Source organism: Symsagittifera roscoffensis, chromosome 1 (assembly GCF_963678635.1).
Source record: "Symsagittifera roscoffensis chromosome 1, txSymRosc1.1, whole genome shotgun sequence".
In the NCBI taxonomy this organism is placed as follows: Eukaryota; Metazoa; Xenacoelomorpha; order Acoela; family Convolutidae; genus Symsagittifera; species Symsagittifera roscoffensis.
Window position 1 is genome coordinate 94,500,090 of NC_087062.1, and position 9,766 is coordinate 94,509,855.

Genomic DNA, 9,766 nt, shown 5'->3' on the forward strand with positions numbered 1-9,766 from the left:
CCCTATTTGCGGATGCCCCCTCCTTCAGGGATTCGATCCCCTGCCGACCCAAAGGGTCCCCCTTTGATACTTTTAAGAAATCGAGTTTTGGCCGACCAATCTTAAAGTTTTTCTAAAGGCGCCTTTGGCGCCAATATATACTAATTTTGAGGAGGAAGCGCGCGTCGAAAAAACACAATTTTTCGGCCAAAATTTTCCAAAAAGTTCCTAAAAACGCCTTTTTTGACCTATTTTTTCAAAATTTTGCCTGCGGCGCAGAAAATTTGGCCAAAATAGAGACAAAACAGTGCTTTGGGAGAGCTCGAAAAATCAATTTGGTCGACCTAAAAAAAAGGTCGACAAATTTTTCAAAAATTTTTTGAAAATCCGCCGCCCCCCGCAAGAAAATTCTAGATCCGCCCCTGCTTGGATTAATTGAAATTTGATAATTGTTAAAACATTTGAGTAGCCGCTTCAACTAATCTATTTTGACCAATTAGTCAGTATGCCCATAAAAACGAAAAAAAATTGATCAGTCGTACCACTTTTGAAAGAAAAAACCAATTTATGGAAAAAGGAAAGTGAAAGTTCTTTAGAAGTTATCGTCGATCGAAGCGTTGCAAAGTAGAGAAAGAAAAACATAACTGCCTGCAACAAGAATTCAAGTAACCTGAAAAATGAATTATGTATCTATATTAGGTCAATTATGTCAGTTCCAGGACTTTAATACATTTAGATACTTTGTTTTGGGTATTCTTTCGTTGAGGACAAGTTATATAGTCAAATACTATGCAAAGGCAGTTTGAAGTATTCTGAACTTTGAATATGTAGAAATTAGAGGCCGGTATTAAATCACTATGTTCACAATTATTGAATAAAAAATTATGCTAGTTTTTGTGCTGTAATTTCTTGTCAAATAAGCGGAAACGTCTTGCCTCAGTTTTGCTTTTGTTCGTTCCTCCTTACATAATATTAAATAAAAAGTACCAATTGTATCATTTAAACTTGTTCCATTCAAATTTGAATGATTTAATTTTCCTCGCGGTAATAAAAACTGGTATACAAATTTCAATAAGTATCGAAAATGCGCCCCACAATATTTATCACTTTTGAGGAAAAAAGGTAGAAAAAGAGGCAGAAAAAAAGAGGCAAATTTTTTTAAACTTTGAGATCAAAACCTCAGCTTATTGGAATTTATATAGAAATTCGGTCGAAAACAGCTTGATGAAAAATCTAAAAAGCCGAAAAGAACAAATATTATTTAGAGAGCCGAAATTTCCCGGGTCAATTTATGTTTTGACTTTCAAAGACGAGCACTTGACGGGAAATGAATAGTGGAGACAGGGTGTGAATCGGGCCCAAAGTCAAAACATACCTCAAGCACGGTCGAAACAAAACTCGAGCATGGTCCAAACATCCCTGGAGCACGATCGAAACATACCTCGAGCACGGTCAAAACATATCTCGAGCACGGTCGAAACATAACTCGAGCACAATCGAAAAATACCGAGTACAACATAAATAGTTTTATCAAATATCAACAAGTTTCTAACATTTCGACTCAAATTACAAAACAATAATCCAAAAGATGGGAAAAAAAGTCAAAAATAGCTACTTTCTACAAAACATTTTAATTGGAAATAACTCAAATCATTTTGTTCATAAAAAACATCATAAGTTTTTACCCGAAAAGGACCATAACAATTAGAAATTTACAAATTTTGGATAACTCATGTTGTTTGAAAGTCGAAACATACCCGAACTCGGTCGAGCATGGTCGAAACATATCTAAGTGGAGTTGAACATGTCTAAGCAAGGTCGAAACATATTTTTTTGGGGTCGAGCTTAGTCGATCACATTTGTTTCGATCGAGCTCGGTCAAACCATACCAAATGTTGGTCGAGCTCGGTCGAAACGTACCGAATTTCGGTCGAGATGGTCGAAACATATCTAAGTGGAGTTGAACATGTCTAAGCAAGGTCGAAACTTATCATTTTTGGGTCGAGCACATTTGTTTTGGTCGAACCATACCAAATTTCGGTCAAGCTCGGTCGAAACATACCAAATTTTGGTCGGGCTCGGTCGAACCATACCCAATTTTGGTCGAGCTCGGTCGAAACATACCAAATTTTGGTCGAGCTCGGTCGAAACATACCAAATTTTGGTCAAGCTCGGTCGAAACATACCAAACTTTGGTCGAGCTCGGTCGAATCATACCAAATTTTGGTCGAGCTCGGTCGAATCATACCAAATTTTGCTCGAGCTCGGTCGAATCATACCAAATTTTGGTCGAGCTCGGTCGAACCATACCAAATTATGGTCGAGCTCGGTCGAATCATACCAAATTTTGGTCGAGCTCGGTCGAAACATACCAAATTTTGGTCAAGCTCGGTCGAAACATACCAAATTTTGGTCGGGCTCGGTCGAACCATACCCAATTTTGGTCGAGCTCGGTCGAAACATACCAAATTTTGGTCGAGCTCGGTCGAAACATACCAAATTTTGGTCAAGCTCGGTCGAAACATACCAAACTTTGGTCGAGCTCGGTCGAATCATACCAAATTTTGGTCGAGCTCGGTCGAATCATACCAAATTTTGCTCGAGCTCGGTCGAACCATACCAAATTTTGGTCAAGCTCGGTCGAACCATACCAAATGTTGGTCAAGCTCGGTCGAAACATACCAAATTTTGGTCGGGCTCGGTCGAATCATACCAAATTTTGGTCGAACTCGGTCGAATCATACCAAATTTTGGTCGAGCTCCGTCGAAACATACCAAATTTTGGTCGAGCTCGGTCGAATCATACCAAATTTTGGTCAAGCTCGGTCGAAACATACCAAATTTTGGTCAAGCTTGGTCAAATCATACCAAATTTTGGTCGAACTCGGTCGAATCATACCAAATTTTGGTCGAGCTCCGTCGAAACATACCAAATTTTGGTCGAGCTCGGTCGAATCATACCAAATTTTGGTCACGCTCGGTCGAAACATACCAAATTTTGGTCGAGCTTGGTCGAATCATACCAAATTTTGGTCGAGCTCGGTCGAATCATACCAAATTTTGGTCGAGCTCGGTCGAACCATACCAAGTTTTGGTCAAGCTTGGTCGAACCATACCAAATTTTGGTCAAGCTCGGTCGAAACATACCAAATTTTGGTCGAGCTCGGTCGAATCATACCAAATTTTGGTCTAGCTTGGTCGAACCATACCAAATTTTGGTCAAACTTGGTCGAATCATACCAAATTTTGGTCGACCTCGGTCGAACCATACCAAATTTTGGTCGAGCTCGGTCGAATCATACCAAATTTTGGTCGAGCTCGGTTGAAACGTACCAAATTTTGGTCAAGCTCGGTCAAAACATACCAAATTTTGGTCGAGCTTGGTCGAATCATACCAAATTTTGGTCGAGCTCGGTCGAATCATACCAAATTTTAGTCGAGCTCGGTCGAACCATACCAAATTTTGGTCAAGCTCGGTCGAACCATACCAACTTTTGGTCAAGCTCGGTCGAAACATACCAAATTATGGTCGAGCTCGGTCGAATCATCTCAAATTTTGGTCAAGCTCGGTCGAATCATACCAAATTTTGGTCGAGCTCGATCGAACCATACCAAATTTTAGTCAAGCTCGGTCGAAACATACCAAATTTTGGTCAAGCTCGGTCGAAACATACCAAATTTTGGTCAAGCTCGGTCGAAACATACCAAATTTTGGTCGAGCTCGGTCGAATCATACCAAATTTTGGTCAAGCTCGGTCGAATCATACCAAATTTTGGTCGAGCTCGGTCGAACCATACCAAATTTTGGTCAAGCTCGGTCGAAACATACCAAATTTTGGTCGAGATGGTCGAAACATAACTATTTTTGGCCGAGACGGTCGAAACATAAAGTGAGCACATCGACCAGGGTTCTGTGCTAGTAACCCTTTATTATAGCTTTGTCTCTAGGAAATGTCTTGCCTCCATTTGAAAAAAATTTAGCCTCATTTTAACATCGAATTTTTTCTGAGCAAACATTTTTGATGTGGTAACTCTGCGGTGAAAGAAAAACTTGAACTTACAAGGGAATTATTTCCTTCTTCATAATGATCTATTGTCCTTGATTATTTGTTCAGAAGCGATCCTGCGGGAAACTTCATGCCAGAAACTGTTATTTAGAGAGTCGAACTGAGAATTTAAATTTCAGATACCGTGGTAAATACCAGAAAGAAAGTCTATTCAAATGAACTTTCTAATAGTGTCCTGATGACAGCCGAGTCAAATTGATAAATGACGTTTTAATCCACCCAAGATGAAACAAATGGTCTTTCTGTGGATGAAAAAAAAATAATTAATATTCACATAAACTACGACGATGACTGTATAAAAAACTGAGAATACGATATTTGAACTAATACAGAGTGGTCTTAAAATTGGCTGGAACGATTTTGAAAGAAAGTGTAAATTATCCGTTGATATTGGAGCCTATAAATTCTTGAAGTTTTTTTGTTATTTGCATTAGCCAAAGAGGAAACGCCTCCGTTAAAATTAGTGAGATCGATTAAAGTCTAAAGCGAAATAGATAATTAAGCCTGCCCAGGAATAAGTAGCGGACCATTAGTGTATCTTCATTATCAAATTTCCTTCTATGAGCTGGATAAGAATGGGCGAAAAATAAAAATTAAAAAAGGGGCGAAATGAACGAAATAAAAAGAGGTGGAAATTGTCAGAAAATATAAACTGCATTTGGTTTGCGTAATTTGAGCAGAATTTTGTGAATGGAGGTAGTTAAAATGGGACCGTAGAAGACCCAATTTAGCAAAATTTCAAGAAGTACTCAAAGGCAAACATTAAATTTGTTTTTGCAGCAAAGTAGTTGCAACAGGCAACACTACACAGTGAAAAAATATCAGAAGTCTATACATTAAATATATATTTTTCCTTATGCAATTTACACATTTTCGGGTTGAGTTTCCGAAAGTCCTATAAGGGGCGTTTTATAAATACAGAAAAGACCATAAGGTGAATAATATAAAAACGGATGAAAGAATTATGCGTCTTTGGAAAAGTCAACCGACCGAAATCCAGTTGAAATTCTTTTACAAGTATGAAATCATAATTTAGTGCAATGTAAAATCCTATTGTTAAATCAAAGTCTGAGAAAAGGACAAAAATTTTTTTTTGATTTTCTGATTCGGTATATCGGTTTGTTAATGCTGGTTAGCAATTGCAAGCAAAGGTCAACGCGTTTGATACCAATTGACTTTGGAGGCAGCAAAAAAAGTGATTGGAATGAGAATAAAACTTTCAAGAATAGAAGGGTATTTTTTCAGTAACAGATTGCGAAATTCCAGGACCTAAAAAGGTGAAATTAAAAAAGATATATAAAAACACTTACAAACCAAAAAAGCACTTTTGATCGTTGATATCTTTGGGTTAAAATTCTTCTGAATGGGTTGGTTTTTTTTTTTGCAATGGCTTCAATTGGCAAAATAGGAAGAGAAAAAGAAATTGATTCTAGCCAGTACTCAAACACTTGCTATAGCTCTCTTTGAACCAAGTTGATTTGTTTTCACGCAGTGAGAAAAAGAGAAAAAACAAAAGACCCAAATCCCTAGTCAATTATGGCCCGGTACCCTTCAAGAAATTTTCGTCCTTAGCGCGTCAAGGCTAATTACTTAGGGAACACCGAATCGATCAAACAGAATCAATAAGAAAAAAACAGCAGCAGCCAAATTTTACCTTCGTCCCAAAATGTTCTCTCTTTTTTTATCATTTCCCTGATCAATTTGTTAAATTAGTTTACCGAGCTGTAAATTGAAGAATGTTGCACAACAAAACAACGAAGACTCAGCGTGAACTGCAGGGGCTGCGTGTAGTGCTCAGCCCATTACTAAACTTTGGGGGAAATTTCGAATTATGAAAATAACTGCGAAAAAGTAGCGGCAAAATGGCGCAAAACGCAAGGGGTAATCACATCTTCAGCTAAGCTGATTAAATTTCAGGGTGGAAAATATCGGAATATGACGGACAGAAAATGAAGAGGAAGGCTTGATATTAGTGATACATGGCATAATTAAACAGCTAGAAGCAGGAACTTAGCAACCTTATGCTAAAGGACTTCTTGAAAGGAATTTTCAATTAGGTAAATGGAAAAAAACGGCAACTCTTCATTTTCAGCGCTGACAACACAATAAAAATCAGACAAAATTTGCTGTTTTCAGATTAAAAAAAGGTTTCTTGTTCTCACTTTTGAAAAACAGGAAATATAGGTGGGAGAAACCAATGCTTTTTGGGCAATCAACTAAAATATTTCATAACCGGGGGTAAAAAACTCGTATTTTCATCATCGACAAAGAGCATTAAAACACCAGATGTCAGAAGTTTCATCTGGCGTAAGAAATGTGTCAAATTTGCATAGCCTGCAGCTTACATATCTCGATATCATTGTAAACGCCTCTTTCGAAATGATAACTTGGAATTTCAATTAGCTCTGGAGCACTGATTCAGCGGCGAGCTTTGTCGCGAGAGGGGTTGGGTTGCTTCTATCTCAGCCGACCTTGAGAAATAAATTAAACACGATTTGTTTGGATTAACTCTAGCGTTACAAAACTTATCTCCCAAAAATTGTAAAGACTGTTATTGAGTTTCCATATTTGACAACAAATTCTTAAAATAATATTGATTACGGTTGATTTAAGGATTTCTCGGAGGAAGGGCGTCTCAAAACATTTTCAAGTTAATTTCATTTAATTTAATTTTGCTAATGACGCTTTTCTGTCAAAGTCAGAGCTGCAGTTTTTGTTTTTTTTAACTCGTCTTTCAATATTTTGCAAGTTTCCAAAACTAAGCCTCTCAAAAGCGAAGATTCTTTTCATTGTTTCGACGAAACAGTCCTTTTACATTCAAATAAGATTTTTTTTTCAAAATTCATGTTTAAAATCATAATTTTTTGGTGGCAAAATGTGCTCAAAAATATTCAATTTTTATGGAATGGTATAACTAGCATTCCAACTGCTGCTCCGGATGATTGAAGTAACTTTTTTAAACTAGAACGTAAAAAGTAACCATAAAAAGTAATAAAATGTTAAAACTTTTTCGCTAATCATTTCAAAACTTTTAAAAATGAAATTTTGGTAAACTGAAAAACTTTTTTTTTGTTGATATATAACGTTTTCCAAGGATTCCCATAGCTCTATATGTAAAGGTATTTAAAATTTCTATATCTAAAGATTTCTTTGGGTCTAATAAACTAGCTTCTTCAAGTCATTTTGTGCTTCTGCTCTAAAGTCATAAAATTATTCCGAAAAAATTAACCGCAACCAGTTTTTGTGAGAACAATTGTTCTCTTCGTTTTTTGAGGGTTCTGTCTTTTCGAAATACTTCGATGACAAAATTTTTTTTCTACGCGCAATGCGTTTTCCTAAAAAATAGTTTTAAAAAAGCATACTATTTGATTAGAAATACAAAACAAGGATATCCGGTTACTTTAATGTAGCAGAGAATGTTCCGTCCGCAGAGAATTTTTTTTCAAATTGGTGTCGTTTTTTCTGAATGTTGTGATAAAAAGATCTGAATAAAAACATACAACTTAGGCATATTTGAGAATCCTAGTAAAATAAGTCAATTGGAAACAGTTTTTGAAGAAAAAGGACTAGAAAAATCAAAAAAAATTGAAAAAGTTTCATAAATTTTTTCAAAATTTTTTCCTGAAACTTTTTGAATTTTCAAGTTTTTGATTCCCAAAATTGCGCTAAAAACAACAAAACCTTTTTTTGAGTAAAATTGAGTTTTCACAGCTTAAATTAAGCTTACATAACTTACATATCACTTGACCCATTCCGATGATTGTTTGTGGTACCTGATTTTGCATTGAAAAAAAAATTAAAAAAAATTTAAACACCCGAATAAAAGGTTCATCCCCATTTTCAATGGTCAAAACAAAAACCCGGCGGATGATTGAGAAATTAAAGTTTCAAGGATGTGGACTATTTTGCATGGTTTTTTGAAGTCGATTTTTGTCGCAAAAGCAAGATTTACTAACCTGATGATTTTTTTTGTGTATCTGGCCACAAACAGTCTGTAAGCTAAAGTCATAAAAGAGAAAACCTTTGATGTAAAATGATTTCAATGACCTTTAAATGCTTCTGCCGGTAAAAAGACATAAGTAATTAAAGTAAAAAGGGGCCGATCGTTTTGTAATTTAACAATCAAAGATATTGAACACCTTTTTCGAAGTTATCATTGTTCGTTTATGCTTAGATAAAGAATGGTAATATACGCATATTCAAAATCTTCTAAGCGACAGCGTGAAAAAACTTACCGAAAAAATTGATAAGAACTGTAACGCCGCGTTTGTTGTTTTGCTGTAAAAACTTTTTTGTTACCATATCTATTCCAAATATTTGTATCTCAACAAGAATTACACAAATTTTTCAGTTGCATAAGTAATTTATAAGGAAATATCTCGAAGTAAATGAAGTAGATAAATATTGGCTTGGTTTTTTTTCTGTAGTAAGCTGCATAAGAACTTCAGCTGTAATGGATATAACGTTTGATTTTTTGTTAACTTGTCAGAAGCTTTTATTTCCTCAGTCAAGCAGTCCAAACGAAACTGCGCGTGAATTATGAAACGCTCTCCCTAAAATGAACATTGCCATTGAATGTTTATTTACAGCAGATTTTTTAAAAGGCTACTTTGAAATGAGTATTTTGTAGGATTACGCTGGCATATTTTGTCTAATCTTTTTATTTAAACGAAATCTGTTTGCTAATCATTTTTTCAAAGCCTTTAAAACGAGATTTTTCGGTACTTAGAAAAAATCTTTTTAATGGATAAAATTTTTTGCTCTGGTAGAGAAGGCAAAGATTTGCATATTCATGAAAAAATGGCTAACTTGCTCAGGTCATTTTGAGCGTCCGAGCTGATTATAATTCATAAGAGAATCATTCAGGAGAATTCAATTTCCTCGAGTTTCCTCCGCGGCAATCAAATTGTTTTTAGAGAAAAACTGTTCTCTTCGTTTTTTGAGGGCTCATTTTTTTTTCATTTGCTGCGTTCTTTTTTATCATTAATACTTCGGGAACATAACAAATTGTAAATATTTCGCTTATGTTTCTAAGCAAACGCATAGATTTTTTTGAATAATAATCCAAAAAAGACATGCAATGCACTCTTTGAAAAAATATGTATAACCCAACCGCAAATGAAATTTAAAAAATTTAGTTGGAAATGGTCTTTATTGTATTTTTTCTGTGATACATTTTTGTTTGGGGCTTAAGAGTTTAAATTTTTCCGCTCCGGTTGTCAAAATATACAAATTACGACGGCGAAGTGTAATTTGAAGTCAAGACTTTCCAAAAAAAATAGTCAAAAACAGTATTTGTGTCATGTTGAAAATTTGTTTTGACCTCGTACCCGTATGTGACATTTAAACAACAGCGTGATAACTTATCGTACATGCCATTGTGGTCTTAAATTCCCACAAAATATTCATTTGACACTGTATATCTCTAAATTATATTCCAACTTCTAAAATTAATCATCTTAAGATGATTTATCAGGAATATAAAGATAAATTTTTTGTTCCAATCAGATTTCACCAGATATCACTTCCAAAAAAAACTTTGAAATAATGTTTTTTTTTACGCAAGGCACGAGGGCAATGACCATTTGACGTCACAGATTTATCAGTTCAGTTGATTTGAAACAAACACTTTGTTATTTTGGTATTTGAGGATTTGTTAGATGGATGTAATATTTCAGCCAAAATGACATGATGGCGGATATTTTGCGAAAACAATTCAT

The 9,766-nt window shown here is 35.4% G+C and overlaps 1 protein-coding gene across 1 annotated transcript in view; it reads right to left on the reverse strand.

Moving 5' to 3' along the window:
• Positions 1 to 4,831, reverse strand: part of LOC134852941 (glycine receptor subunit alpha-1-like) — a gene marked incomplete in the record, with an annotated part of 68,063 nt that extends 63,232 nt beyond the window's left edge. Inside the window, 1 exon segment of the mRNA XM_063868820.1 lies at positions 4,041 to 4,831.
• Positions 4,832 to 9,766: the final 4,935 nt, after the last annotated feature.